Raw genomic sequence first — 16,067 nt, 5'->3', positions numbered from 1 at the left:
CAGAAAAAGGTGAAAAATTAGTGCTTTAAGCACTGCAAATATGCACATATGTGTTTTAGGGATGAGAGAAATGAATCACAGATTCACAGAATGGTTTTGGGTTGGAAGGGACTTCAAATATCTTCTTGTCTCACCCCCTGCCATGGGCAGGGACATCTGCCACTATCCCAGGCTGCTCCAAGCCCTGTCCAACCTGGCCTTGGACACTCCCTGGGATTCAGGAACAGCCACAGCTTCTCTGGGCACCCTGTGCCAGGGCTTCCCCACCCTCCCAGCCAGGAATTCCATTCCAATATTCCATCCATCTCTGTCCTCTGTCAGTAGGGAGACATTCCTCTTATCCTTTTTCTGGACCCACTCCAACTGGTGCTCCAAGGTTTGTACCACAGAGCACCAATAGCTCCAACCTCTCTTATAAAGCAGTGCAATGACACTAAAGGTGTTATAGATGACACTAAAGGTGCCAATATTATTTGGAGGTGAATTTTCCTTTGCTCTTAGCAGTCAATTTGCTCTGGGGACTTTGAGAGCTCTGGCCAACCATGGCACAAGGACTGGCAGAGCTGAGATCACCCCAGACCTCCTGACTCCAGCCCACTGCCTCCACCCGCAGCACCAGGGTTTGATGTCAAATCTCAGTTTGTTCACAAACGAGCTGTTCATCTGGGATATAATGCAGGATCTATCCTTGGGTGTATTTCCACGCATTGTTCAAAGAGCTGCAGCCCAGTCAGCACGTTTCCAGAGAAACACAAAGTTGTTCCTAATCTGATGAGGGAATTTCTCTGTCGAAGTCCAGGCCAGAGACTTTGGTGAGTCACCAGAAAGTGCTTCTCTCAGCAGCAATAATTCACCCTTAGCCATTGTTTTGGAGCACAGGGCTCTACAAGAAAATGAGAAACATAGTTTTAACTCCATATATTTTTACTGAGTTAAATTCTGTTGCATGTTTTCAGTCATGACTCTTGGAAATGTGAGCAAGTGCTGTGTTGATGCCAATTTTGTGAATCCCATATCTCAATCAACCCATAATTACAATGATATTATTTATCTCTTGTGGGGAAGAAGTCAAAAGTATTTGTGAAACCTTAAATAAAATCAGAATTCAGATTCAATTTGAAGAAATAATTAGGAATTTATGAGCTTATCTAGAGCTTAAATAAAATCAGAATTCAGATTTAATGTGGAGATAAAATCAGGGATCTGTGAGCTTACCTAGAGCCCTTGAATCCAAAAGCCCATCAAGCAGGTTTTCTTTAGACATTGTCACCAGTTCACTAGACCTCAGAGGAGGGGAATGGATGAATACATGTTGTCCCTTGGAATTCTTGGATTTGGTTGGCAACTTAAAAAGTCAGAAACAAGCTAAAAACAAAGCACAAGCATGTCAGAACCTCAGTCTGGCTGGACCTTTAAAATACCTGAAGATCAGGAGGCTGGCTGTGCTTTGCAGCTCAGTTGCTGATTTTGGTTCAGTTGGGAAGGATGAGAACATTTGCAGATGAATTTGTGGTTGTGATGAACTCAGGAATTCCTTGCCCAAATGGCTGGAGCAACTTCCTGTGAGCAAACCTAAGGGAAGGAAAGCCCCACGTAGATCCCAGCTCAGATTTCCTTCTCTGACTCCAACCTGAGAAGGAAAAAGATTTTCCTTCAAAAAGATCTTCCTTCCTCTACCACAGCAGATCACAGAATATTTCCCCCTCCTATTTCCACTTGACCCAAGGAATAGAAAGAAGCCAGATGCATGAAAATCTGCCCTGGATCAACCAGCAGATGAAATCTGTGCTGAGGAAAAGATCCAGAGATGAGAAGCTACAGGACTGACTTGTCTCACTGGTGCATCCTCCAGCATCATTCACAGAAAGTAAATGTTAGCTAATGGGATAGGAATGATTTTGTCAAATTATGATTTTATTGGAAGTTGACTCCAGTATGGAATTCCCACTTTCACTTACACTTTGCTTGGACCAGGAGAACCTACAGAAGATATAAATTCTCTTCCTGAGGAAAAAAAAATCTCCTACAAAGACACCTTTAAAATCAGAACAAACGTTTAAAAAGAAATTAAAATATCCTTTTATCTGTTTCCTGCTTGTAGGTCAGCACTTCCAAGTCAGTTGAACATCACTATACATTGACTATAGGATAATGTATGTAAATAGATTGTCAATTAGAATGAAGGGAAATGCTCATACTTGGTGGTGCTACAAATGAGGTCATGGCTGTTTTTTAAGGTTTCTCCTAATAGAATTGTGCATTTGCCTTTCAAAAAATGTCGGTAAAAGGACCATAGGAAAAGCTTTATAAATAGGGATTTTTTGCAATCTTTCTTATAGTATATTCTGAATTTTGACATAATTTGAAATTTGTCCTTTTTTATTTATTTCTTTGGGTTTTTTTCCCTCGTCTCTATTGTTGTTTTATGCTTGATGGTTGATTTGCACATAAATTCCTTCTGCTATGTTGAAAGTCACACAGGATCTGGCCCTTAGGGGAAATATTCACAAGAGATTTGGTAAAATATTGGTTTATATTTAACTGATTTTTCCACAGCAGCAAAGAAATACTGTGTCATTATAGTAGTTTCAATTTTCTATATTATATAATTGATAAAGATGAGGAGAAATGAGATCTTTACATTTAGCTCATCAACAAGAAATGTTTCTGAGAATCTTAGAAGACAAGAAACATATTTCATTTTTAATATGTAAATTAATCAAAACAGCATTCTGAAAATTAAAAAAAAAAACCAAACAAATAAATACTGAAGTTGTTGCCCAACCAGGTATATCTTGTGATGTCTGAATATTTGTTATTGCAGTGACAGAACAGAATTTAATTGCTGGTGGAAGGGAAAAAAAAGGAAATAAATCTAATGCCAAAATTTGCATTTATAGTATTTCTGGTGCCTTTAGTGTGGGAGGCCCTTTGCTCTGCTCTGGGATCTTGTGTGGGCATGGTATTTAACACAAAAAATATTGTTGGAAGGTGAATATAGAAAAAGAATATTTTTTGCTGTGATTACTCTTCTGTAATCTGGGATTCAGCTGCCTGTCAGAAAATCCGAGGTGTCTAATAGGGACTTTGGGCTACCAAGTATCTCAAATAAATGAGGATTTTTCTGAAGCTGAAGACTACTCAGAAGGATATAGACAGGGATTTCAAAATGTCTCCTATCCAAACGAACTACTTTTAATGGAAATTTAATCATTCATTCACAATAGGATCTTTTTTGGAGGGAGAGGAAGTAGAGAAGAAGCTTTAGACAAAAATACCAAAACAACCAAGCCACAAAAAATCAGGATTCCCTCTTACATTCAGGCTGCAAACATATCTGCACTGGCTTTTAGTTGGAAAGTAATCTGGCATATAGAAACCAATAAATGGTGGGTTTCCAGTGGCTTCCACCTGTTAAAGAGTTGCAAGACAGCAGTAGCCTTTTCAAAGCCATTAATAATGCAGAAGGTCAATATCTAAACAGATATATTGAATTACACTCTGTATCATTATAATAGCCAGGCGTTTTGTATCATAGGTGATTTTTTTCCTGCCATTTGACCCTTTCAAGCCAATTAAAATGCACAGGTGTTTTTTCTTGTTTTGTTTTGTTTTTTATAATATTAGAGATACTATTGTGCTGTTTATCCCAGTGGTTACCTTCCTCAAAATGGATTTAAAAAAAAAAAAGACACTACTCATTGCAGCAAAGTGTATATTGATTTTTATTAACTTTGCAGCTCCAGTCACTCAGCAAAACTCCCCAAACACCAGAAAAATCAAAAAAGCTAACCCAAAACTCTTTCTCAAAGAGTATTTTCACAACAGTGAGAATATTTCACCAAAGTAATTTTTTTCTTCAGATTATTGTCAGTTTCTGTGAGTTTAGAGGTATATAATGTATAGAAACATGAGGAATTCAGTGTTTGGGCTCCACAGTGATCTGAAATATTTCAATATTACAATCATTTCATTCCTGAACAGGTTAAAAATAAGGCAGTGCCTTCATTTGCTGTTATGCATTTCCCCCTTATGTTTTAAAATCCATAGTAATATCAAATTCCAAAGCCATGAAATCTGCTGTCGGCATCTCCCATTGACATTTTCTGTTTGTGTAGAGGAAAATCAGGTCAAACCAAGCCACTAACAGCATCACAGCCCTGTTTCTGCAAAATATTTTGTCACTACAGAATGTGGTGATTTCGGTGCATGTGTTCCAGTTTTCTGAATTTAGTGATTGATCTCAGGGTGTTCAAGAGCTGAATCTTTGCCGTCTGAGACCTTAAAAAACACTGACTGCAAAGGTTTCATCCAAACCCCGTTGCCTTCCCTGGTAATAGAATCAGACCCTAAACACAGGTCACATAAAATTGAGTGACTTACATCAATGTGGAGGGATCCCTGATAGTCTTCAAAATAATTGAGAAGCACAAAACCTGAAATTTAAGGGGAAAAAAATGAAATTAGATTAAATTCTCTTTTATCCGAAACTGCAATTGTAGTATGAAGTTCCTCCAAAATCAACTCATTTTCCTTTTCAGCTAACTTATTTGGTTTAATTAGCAGCAAACACTCCATTGATTCTTGTCCAACAAAGGAAAATTCCATAGTTCAAATCTCTCTGAAGGAAAATCCTGTTCATTTAAATATAGGAATTACAGTTGCAAAACGAAGTAATTTTCCTTAACAATCTGTGAGCCAAAAAGTCCTCACTGGAAGTTAAACTGCCTTTGAGTGGAATATTATTTTTCCCAAACCACTCTGCCGGTTAGCCAGGGATAGACATAGAAATTTCCTTTGGAAACTGCCTTCTAAAGGGGAGGTGAAAAAAATCCATGATGATGATGATGGTAGTTATTATTATTTATAATACTAATAGCAATAATGAGAAGAGGCAATTCTGATTTGGCCAAACAGGGAAAATGTTGGATCTAAAAATATACAAGGTCATCAGTTCTGTGCTTTTGGAAGGTGGAGAGAATTGGCAGTAGGGAGGTGAAGTCAGATACCACAACTTTACACTAATGCTGTGATTCAGGTCGTGGATTAAAGAGGATAAAAAGGCTGAAGACAAGAAGTGTTCCTATTTCTGTAGCTCTGCTCAGCCCAGCCCATCACGTGTGTGACATGAAAATTCAAACCCATGGCTCTCACCAACCGGCCAGCTCGAGTATGGCGTGTGACACTTTCTCAGATTCCTACTGACACGCAGTAGGAATGCCAAAAATATCATGTCCGACTTTGCACAAAGCTCCACAGGCACAGAAATATTTATTATAAAACGTTTGTCTTCAGAGGAGAGCACTGGGCTCCAGGAGAGAGGGGGTTTTATGGTCCAGATTTCCCTGTCGAAGATTATGCCGTCTCACAAAAAGTGTGCTGAGCCTCTTTGGCAAAGCCCTTTCTCCCTTAATATTTGATGTTTGCTTAGTTTTGTTTGTTTGCTTGGTTTTATTGCTCTCAGTGTTATTTCTGGTGACTACATGACTCAGAGGGACTGGAAATAAAATTAGAGACTTTCACCTCTAGGTCAACAGTTTCATTCTGGCCCAGGATGCAGGGACCTATGTAAAATAACTCATTGATCTCACTCCAGTTCCCAGTTGGCAAGTGTGCATATCACAAACTCTATCATTAAAAAGGGCAATAAATTGTCATCCTTTGCAGCAGTCCCAGAAGTGAGCTCAGTGTTTGCATTGGCCTGGCTGCTGCATCACCCTCTCCAGGAGGGTGTGTGTGGAGTTGGGGGGTCCTGGAGGTGGGTTTTCCCTTTCCCCTTCCTGCTCTCCATGCTGTAAAGCAAAACGGGGGGCTGGAATTTGCAGTGCATACTCCCAAATAAAGAAGACACCCTTCAGCCAGGTAATCCCACGTAATCTCATAACCATACACTGCTTCCTGGCCAAGGCTTTGTTTTCCAGAGGATGTGACCTCGATCTGCACTGGATTTCTTCTCTCCCCACTAAACACCATTTGCATTTCTCCCTAATCACACGCATTCCAAATAAATTGCCCAATTCATGGAGGGAAAATGTGTGCAGAAACAGGAGGATTTGGGTAGCTCCATCTTTAAAATTACCTGTTTGACCTGCTGCTCCCAGAGCCCAGCTCTGAGATAACAGCTCTGTCCCCCACTGAGATCAGAGCCTGGATCTCTTTCCTCAAATGAAACACAGACAAAAAATTGCATCGCTGTGATCCATAGCAGTAACAAACCTGGTTCTACAGAAAAATTGGTGCGGGGGAGCTTTTATATTTCATTTTTGGCATTATTATTGATCCTAACAGGTGTTTTGAACTGAAGACCCCCATGGCTTACAGGAGTCTGTACAAACCCTCAGTTTAAACTACAACAGAGACATCACTGGTGATCACAAAAGAGCTATCCAACCTTTTTTGTAGATCCCTGGACACTTGTAATCCTCCATTCTCCATCCCATCACGAAAGCAGGAGCATTTAGCCTGGGATCTCAGCAGCACAATCGAGTTAATTTAATTTATTTCTCTTCCCTCTCCATCCTGTGGGTTCATAACCACTTTCCCCTCGTGTTTTGAGCATGGCTGTGCAGGTATGAGTGAGCCCGCCCTGCTCCCACTGGATCTGGGATCGTTTGTCTTCCGTGATCCAGGCTGGCTGCAGCACACCACAGCACACAGTGACAGTAATTTGCACTGATCTGCCCCCACTGCTAGTCCTGCTGCTACAAATAGCAATTGATTATAATGCTGTAGTGTTATTGACTGTCACTATGAACACAAGCTTTATTTCATTTTTAAAGTAACCACGCCGCGGATTTACTCAGCAGACGTGGAGCAGTAACAGCAGAAAAAAAAAAAAAAAAAAAGGAAAAAAAGAAAAAAAAAAAAAGAAGGAACAAAATCAAAACAATTCGAGGCGGGGAGGAGACAGAGGCAGCATTGCATAAAAACACCGGGAAAATTAATTAATGTTACCAGATGATTATGATACTGCAGATGAGCAGAAAAGCTGTAGAGGGTGTGAAGGGAGGAATCTGTCGGTATTTCAGAGGAACAATGCAGATTTACATCACCTGAGGATCTTGCCTGAAGCCTTCAGGTTGTGGAAATCTCTCAAATCCATCAGAACGTAGAGAAAACAAAAAACTGAGCCCATAAAAATCATCATTATAGTTATTGTCAAAATCTGATTGTGCTGAGGCAGCAGAATGCATTAATGCTGCACTGGATTTGCCCCTGCCTCTGCCTCTCCCCTCCATTCAGGCTATAGTTTTTGATCGAGGTTGTTAAAAGAGATCCTATTTCATACATCCCTACGTTCTCTTTCTGAATCTTATGTTCTTAGAGCATTAATCTGCAGGATTGTCCCTAGAGTCCATTTGAGATGGGCGCAGAAATTTAGTTCAGGTAATTATCCTTTCTTTTCAAGTGAATTAAGAATCCAGGAATTCCTGCTTATCTGACAGAAGTGTAGATTTCCTTCCTTAATGCCTGTCACCTGCGAGACAAGTCACACAGGTAAATCTCAAACTGTGCCTTTGTGCCCCATCTAAAGTGGATTTTGGATGTCTCTGTGGAGTAATGCTCCAAGGACGTTACAGTTCAGAGAAAATGGTAATGTCTGTGTATAAAATGTGAATTACTTTAATAGGCTTTGGCAGCACAAGTCTCAACAAGACGATCCACCCCTGCTAATCTAGAGCATACAGGTTTTCTCTTTTTTCCTTTTCTTTTTTTTTTAATAAAAAAGTCTGAATATAATTTCTCTAAGCGGCAATTTATATTTTTAACATTTTACCTTCATTAAGGTGGGGAAGGAAGCTTCTATTGAGCTGTTGGAGAACTGTCTTACATTGAAATTCTGATTTAGAGATAGGCACAATCCATCTGCTTTGCATACCTTTGCCCTTTAAACCGGTATTTGTGGTATAAAGAAGCACACAGCTTGCAGAGTAGCTGGTAAGGCTCTTATCCATTATTTTTTGAGGGTGTTTTGTTAGTTTGTTTTTGTTTAATTTTTTTTTTTTTTTTTTTTTTTTTTTTTTTTTTTTTTTTTTTTTATGTATATGCAAAGTCAAATTTGTTTCCTTCCCTCCTTTAGGCAAGACGGCTTCTGTACCCTCAAAAAAACTATCCTCGTGAGGAATCACTGTTGTGGTGGTGGTGATGTTGCTTGTAACAGCACTGAATATGGAGGATTTATCTTTTTTGTGGTTTAGGTTCCACTTATCCATTTTATGTGTCTTTATTTAAGACAAACTGCTTAAAGGTTGTCCATTTTATTGAAAAAATGAGAGAGTAGGGATGGGTGCACCTCAGTTTCACAAATCCTGTTTTTGTTGAATCTGGGGCTTTTTCATGGGGTTCTGTTTTAGTTTCTTTGTAATTTGCTTTTCACTTGGCAATGCTTTGATTAAGATGAGGTGGTGATTTTGTGGTGCATGGTAGTGAACACAAAGTCCACTCTTCATGCCTTCAATGCCTATTGCTTCCTGTGGCCCGTGGGGTTCCTACATGAGCAGATCACAGGATCCTGCAGAAGATGTCCTGGCTCCAATCCTAAACTGGGGAACAAATCTTTATGCAGCTGTAAGCCAGCTACAACTATAAAAGATTTCATGGTCCTTCCTTTTAAAGAATTATTTCTTGTGAATGTAATATGGTGAAAATGAGAGGAGGGGGGCAGAAAAGCTGCATTTGAGGGGTTTTCCTTATATATGCATTTCAAACAGAGGGATCTTTTTTAAAAAAGGAAATTACAGGTATCACTCGCTTTACAACTCTTCCACAGCTCAAATTAAAGCTTAAGCAGCTATGTATTTATCAATTAGCATTATTTCTCTATCCCTGTCTGACTCTCTGTATTGTTGTAACTCCATCAAATAGTCATTTGCTTTTTTTATGGTAATAATCCCTTCAAATTCACTCCTTTCATCTGGATCCCTGTATGTTATTTGTTGTTCTGCTAAATCCCTATTACAGAGGCCTAGGAGTTCCAACGGCCTGATGAATAATTAGAAATGTTTTATCCCTAAGCTTCAAAAGGGTGCTAGAAATAATTATAAGCAAACATTTTATGTAGCATTCCGTATCAATCCTATCCCAGCTTTATGTTATTTGTGCTTCAGATAGGGAGGAGAGAGGGAGATCCTGGTTTCCAGCTCCCACAACACACGTTGCTGTTGCTGGAGCTTTTGGCCTCCCTCTCCCCTCTGCTCCTGCAGGTGGGATGCTCAGCACATCCCAGGCACCTCTGATTTTATAGGAGTGTGGTTAATTACTGGCCAAACATAATGCACTTTGATATTTTGTCAGCAAGTTCTCCCTGCTCTCTCAGTGGCAGCGTGACCTGCAGACCTGCACTGGGTGTGAATAGCACCACATCAAACTGGACAGGAAAACTGGAGTTTTGTAAAGTGAAAGTTGGTTATTTAGTCCAGATTAGATGTGTCAGTGCAGCCTTATTCCCTAGCAAATTCTGGGAGCTGTAGCAGCTCTAGCTATCCTTCAGCAGACCAGACTCACGCCACAAAAGTTTTTTACACAGACGGCAAGGAGAGAGAGCTGCATCTCGAAAGCCTACAAAACTAATTGGAACACACCCAATGTCATTACATTTGACAGCATTTTGAGAAATACCCAATCACTTTGTCATCAATTTTCAATTTTGTCAAGAGAAAGTAGCTTTTCATTGGCAAACAACCTGCTGTCCCCACAGTATTTGTGAAAGTGTCCTGGCAGAGAGTAGTGTCATCTCCAAGAACATTTTTCAGGCTCACTTTCTCTCTAAAACTTTTATTGAGGAAGTTTTTTTTAAAAAAAAGATCCTTGAAAATTGTGTTAAGATGAAGAGGTTTCATCCTGAAGATACCAAACCCAGTTATGGCCCAGTATAACAAAGGACACAAATACATTATTAACTTTAAACTTGTCAACAGTCCTTCTAGGTTTCCGCTAAAACCAGCACAAGTTTTGGTGATAAGGAATTTTATTTGTTCACTTCAAAGATACTGCGGAAGTTTAATGTTGAAAAAGAATGAATTGACGTTAAAAAAGGGATAAAAGAATTTGTATTTATCAATCAATATGATGAGGATCCATGTGTGAAAAGCAAAGAACAATGTGCTCAGGGGTGGCATAGTGATACCTTTCTATCAATGTGCTGCTCCTTTTGTCTCCTTCTGTCTGAGGTGAATTCATTCATCCTTGCAACTTTCCCAGAACAAAAGACAGTCTGATTCAGGGCCTGATTTGCTGGAGATCTATATTTTAATCTATTTCTCTATTTTTATCAATTTGTTTCCTTTGAGAGTAGATCCTTAATTTTTCCATTTCCCCACCTGCCCGTTGTGAAGCCATGGTGTGAAGCAATATGTGAGATGGAAACCAGATTTATTAGAGGTGGTTTTCAGTCTTTGCAACACACAGACTCTGTAAGAACTGGTGGAAGCATTTTGACTGGCACAGCAGAGAAGAGGAGAGATTACCAAAAACCATTTATCTCAGCTGATGGACTCTCCCTAGCCCAGGGGCAGCAGAGACACTGCAGAGTGTCTCTGAGGATAATGAGGTAATTCCACAAAGGAAACCCTAATAGCCACTGGGAGATCTGAAAATCCATGGCTGTCCCATCCTTGGAAGTGTCCAAGGCCAGGCTGGATGAGGTTTGGGGCCACCTGGTCCAGAAGAAGATACGCCTGCTCATGGCAGGAGGTGGAATGAGATGGTCCCTAAAGTACCTTCCAATATTGCCCTTTTGCTAATGGTGGGAAATTGTGACACTTCCTGGTGGCCTCTTCCTCACCTCTGGAGGTAAAATTCAGACTGAAGTTGCAATGAGTTATCTCAAACCCTTTCTTCCACTGTACAGGCAACAGGGAAATGATTTGGAATACTGAAAAAAGACTGTAAGAACCCAATGGATTGTTAAATCACAGGTTGTAGAATTCATTATTTTGTAGAATGTAGATTTTGTAGAATGTAGTTTTTCAGTTTGGAGTCAAGTCCTCTCTGACTTTGCCCCTCCGAAAACAACTTTTAAAAACATATTGTTTGGAAACATTGCAAACCCATCAATCTCTATTTCATGTGAATCAGAAAGCTTACTTGCTTTTTTTGATTAATATGCACGTCATGTGTGCTCCCAACTTTCATCATTGCTTAAATACTGTACAAGCATTGTAAATAACCTGCCTATTCAAGTTTTATCTTGTCCACTTTACATTGCACTGCTCTTGTACAGGAAATGGATTGTATTTAGTATTGATGGCTCTGTATGTGTCATTTAATCGTCCTTATTGATTGGATTTCATCAGAGTGGGGGGCTTGGACAGAGGCTTTGATTATACTGTAAGGAGTCTTTGCAGTTTTCTGTTACTCAACACCATATCAATGCACCTTCTGGTGTGATATCACTTTCACGATCAATACCTGGAAAGAAAATAAAAAAGAGGCCTCCAGGAAAGGAAAGGGAAAAAAAAAACAAACCCTGAATCAGCCTCTAATTCCCTTTCTGCACATAGATTAAACCTCTGCAACTCAAAGACCATTTATTGTGTGGTTTTACATAAGAAACAGAGGATGGGGGGGAAGGAAAAACCTGAAAGAGTCTCCACGGGTTGTTTGTTTAATTTCTACATCATTTTTTATTTATAAGCATCAACTCTTCCTTCCAGTGTCACTGGCTGGTGTTTGATGGTGTGTAATTTTTAACAGTTACATGTCATGTCTCAGTTAACTGTTTCTCTTGATCTAATGACAGTGCTATAAATGCATTATTTGATCAAATGGATGCATAGGGGACATTCTGCTTTTCAATTCAATTTCTGCTGAGAGTGGACCATCTCAGAGCTTTCAAAGAATATCCTCAAACTGACCCTGTCTCAAGGTGGCTTGACCTCGTCCTCACTCCAGAGCCACTCTGGGTTTGTACTCCTCCATCCCAGCCTCCCAACACCAACCCTAGGAGCCAGGCAGCAGGAAACAATCATTCCCTGAGGAATATTAATACGCAGCAGATGGGTATTTCATGGTGCTGGTGAGAGGGTTTCCCCATCTGGGCATCCTCAGTGGAAATGCAGGCGCTGACGTGCTCGTAAATCCAGCTCCGGGGTGGATGACAGGAAACATCGTTCCGAGTTGTTTTGGAGTGGGGAGAACATCCATAGCTGCTCCAGAGCTGTTTGTACTCTGGTTCCCCTCATTCACTGTCCTGAGATGAAAAGGGAGTTTATGGACTATTTATGAGCGTCTCATCTTTTCCAGGCTGGTGACCCTTTAACTGAGATACAACCAATATTTAATAATCATAATGGTCGTAGCTTATTTTAAAGGGAAAGTGGATTTAAAACTTTTTTTTTTGGAGTAGTGAAGGTGTCACCAATGAAGTATCTATGGACATGGATGTGTGGTGCTCTGGGAGAATGGGAATATACAGCTTGACCCTTGACATAGAGAATGGTGCAGAGGAAAAATTAATTACTCTTAGTTGAGATTGCAGTGACAATTTAAAACCTCTGACACAGACCTTGGCTAAATTTTCTTGGTCCTTCCAGATGAGTGACCAATGCTTTCTTAGGAACAACTGCTTTTTAACATACATGTTCCTGGAGAAATCAGTGCATTTCTGCAGACACAGGGATAACCTGACACTCCACTTTTGCATACTTAATCTTTGACTTCTTAAAACAGAGCAAAGGGATTTGTGTTCAATGGGAAGAGTTGTGACAAACACAAAAAAATACGTGCCTTGTGTGCATAACATCCATCAGAGAGGGTTAAAAAGCCAGGTGTGCCTCTTTCTGCTGACAGACACCCCCAAATCTTCCCAGCAAAGGAAGAGGTACAGGAACCAGTGGGGGATTGACCAGGCAATCCAGGTTTCCTTGCTCCATCAAATGCTCTCGGAGATCCTCTGAGTTTAATAAGCAAGAAAAGGCAAAAACTGTCAGGAGCAAACTGTGCTTCCTTAGCTGGAGCGACAAGGAAGGTCTTGGGCTGGTGGCAGTGTCCTGTGTGCCAGAGGAGAGCAGGCAGAGTGTCAGTGGGACAATCTGAGCCTCAGCGTGGAGCAGAGAGCCAGAGAAGGCTGTCTAAAGTGACAGGTATTTACCCAAAAGGGTACAGACGGATGCAAGCATCTGAGCTGCTAGACTTGAAGGCTCCTCAGTCTAAAAAACAAAAGTATGGTGTTAGGAAAGTGCAGTGCCTGAACAGATGTAACTTACTCATAAAAAGAAGTGCCTGTAGGCTTCCTACCAAAGCCAGAAGTGACTTCTAGCCCTGAAAAGACCTCCACTGTGACAACTGGGATTTTGAAGTGTATTTTCTCTGTCTCTCTGTTGCTGCATTTCTCTATCTGAATAGTTGCATTACAGTATTTCTGGCAAAACTTGTAGAGAAACAGAAGTTTTAACGTAGATACTGCCAAATATTAATGGAACCTTAATATTCTTGATTATATGTAGGTGTTTGCAAGAAAAGATGTATATGAAGATCTACACCAAATAGGGAATAGGATTGTATCATGTTTGTTCTGGCCTGTCCCATCACTGAATTTTGACAGTGAGCTTTCTTGGGAACAAACCTCAATAACCTTTGTCACTTGTCATGTGCCCTCCAAATACTTGATCACCTTCAGTGTTAAGAAAGCAGGTAAAAACTCAAGACAATGTAAAAATTAAAACGGCATTTAAATTAAATTTGAAATTTAATATTAATTAAATGGAATTAAAATTTTTGATATGAAAATGGAACAAATAGAGATGCATTCCTAAATTAGAGCCATATTTATGGGTATATTTATGTGCCTTTTAATTTTGGAAGATTTCTGATAAAATAACCGCTGAATCATGAATACCCAAACAACCTTGTGTCACTAGTAATAATAATAATATGCTTTATGATGCTCAGTTTAGGGTTCTTCTTTCACTTAATTTTTCAGAGTCAACGTAACTGTAATGACAGTTAGACTGGATCAGCCCACCCCAAAAAAACTGTTAACCAACTAGACTGCTGCATCTCATTGGGCATGGTGCTTGTCAGCAGGGACAATGCCCAGCATAGGGAAAGTGGAAACAGATTTATTAGAAATAATTAATTTAGCAATTTTAGACAACTTCTGAACTTTATTTAGTACTACTTGGAAGTAGTAGAAAGCACGGAAATGTTTACTGAAAGAGACACTGGGTCGCACATTCTTGTGTCTTCTCCTGGATCATCTGTCTTCTGCTGGGCACTCCTTGGCCCACTGCAGATGATGCACATTCTCGTGCTGGATTCTGAAAACTCCTCTCCTACGGGGCTGCTGACACCACAAGTCCCCCCAGTAATTACCAGATGGAAATGATGCTCAGTCAGAACCAACCTGTGCCACATTCGAGCTGGTGACCTAAAGGTGAAAAGCTTTGATTCCCATTAATAACACTTTGAGCCTCTCTGACCTCCAGGATGTGATTAAAAGCCCTTTAAACTCCCTCAGTAGCTTTGGCTTATATTGTTTGAGTTTTGCATTATTATTGTGCATTGTTTGATCACTTAGTTATATTATTTGATGAATTTAAGGCACGAGTGTTTTTTCTGTTTCGCGTTCACGAATTCACCGAGACCTAAGAGCTCTCTCCACCTAGAAAACATCTTTTCTGTTCCTCTCTGTATTTCCCAGCAAGTCAAGGAGCTGCTTTCCTTTGTCTCATGGCTCGGAATAACAAATGTCAAAGCTGGGAACCTGGTAATTTGGCAATTTTAGACAATCGCCTCATAACCACGTTTCAGTACACCTTTGAAGCGGTGGAAGTTCAAAGGCTCCGCCGGGACGAGCGTTGCTTTGCCTGTTGCCATGAGTCATTTGGAGTAATTGGTCCTGTCTGATGTATGTTTTGAACTGAGGAAGTAGTGCTTTATTACCACAATCAGATACAGGTTTTTTTAGCTGAGGAAGTGGAGTTTTCCTCACAGATGTAGATGTCTGCTTGATAAGGCAGAAAACAGACAGATGTGCCTCTCTGCACTGGGGAAGAGGTGTGGAGAAGGAGCAAACACAAGAGCTGAGAAAATTCCATGAAGCTACATGAGAGGGGATTTGGAAGACTTCCCAGTAAAAAAAATTCTCAAAAGCAAGGAAACTTGCCTTTTAGAGAGATAAATACTTAAAGTTTTATATATCAAACAAGTATGCCTATCATTGGGTTTTCAAGCGCTCAGACTGGACAAAAAATATCAGATTAAGCATTCTGAAGGTATTTTAAACAATGTCACCTAATTTAAAGCTCAACATCAGGAGTTTGATGTTCCATTTCCAGTAAACATACGCTCTCTAACAGTTCTAAAAGTTGGGGGGGTTTAAAATTCAATATTATAAGGTATCATTACATGTTAAGGTGGTTTTTGGAATGATAGCATGTAAGATTAAAGCCCAGGATTTATGTTCACTCCTATCAGTGACTAATGCCTGATGTGCTCTGAGGAAGTACCTCTCTCTTGTAAATATTTTACTAAAATTAGAAAAAAGAAAAGCCTTGCCAGAACCACATCTATGCTTTTGGACATGCATAAGAGCATCCCACAGAGCTGAATGGAGTCTCTGCTCCCTGGCGGAGAAGTGTTGAGTTGTGACCCCAGCCTGGGGCTCACCAGATCCTGGAGGCACTAACCTTGTGCTCAGATGTGCTGAGCTCAGTCCATCCATCCATGTGTGCCACAGACAGCAGTGGGAGAGCAGTTTTTTGGCACTGGGCGGGTTTTCCTTCCTCAATCCCCTTTTAAATTGCTCCCACTGGCTGTGGTGGATCTGCATTGTGCTGTATCCAGTGGGCTCTTCAGTGCTGGTCTCCTCTTGAGACAGTGACGGTGCTGATGGTGGGTATGCACATTATTCATCACTGAGAAGGACCTTTCTTTTATTCCCCAGGCAGAGAAATCTTGAGGAGGAATCTCTGCTCCCACTGCTGTATTCCAGAGGCCAGAGAAACACAGCAAAACTCTGAATGGTGATAAAGAATATCCATTTCAGTTTGTGCGTGGTGTCCAGAGCAGATTAAGGAAAGAAAGATTCATATTTCAAAGGCAAAGAAGACCTTAGATGTGCTGGT

The sequence above is a fragment of the Sylvia atricapilla genome, chromosome 7 (assembly GCF_009819655.1).
Source record: "Sylvia atricapilla isolate bSylAtr1 chromosome 7, bSylAtr1.pri, whole genome shotgun sequence".
In the NCBI taxonomy this organism is placed as follows: Eukaryota; Metazoa; Chordata; class Aves; order Passeriformes; family Sylviidae; genus Sylvia; species Sylvia atricapilla.
Note: the sequence above shows the minus strand (reverse complement) of the source record.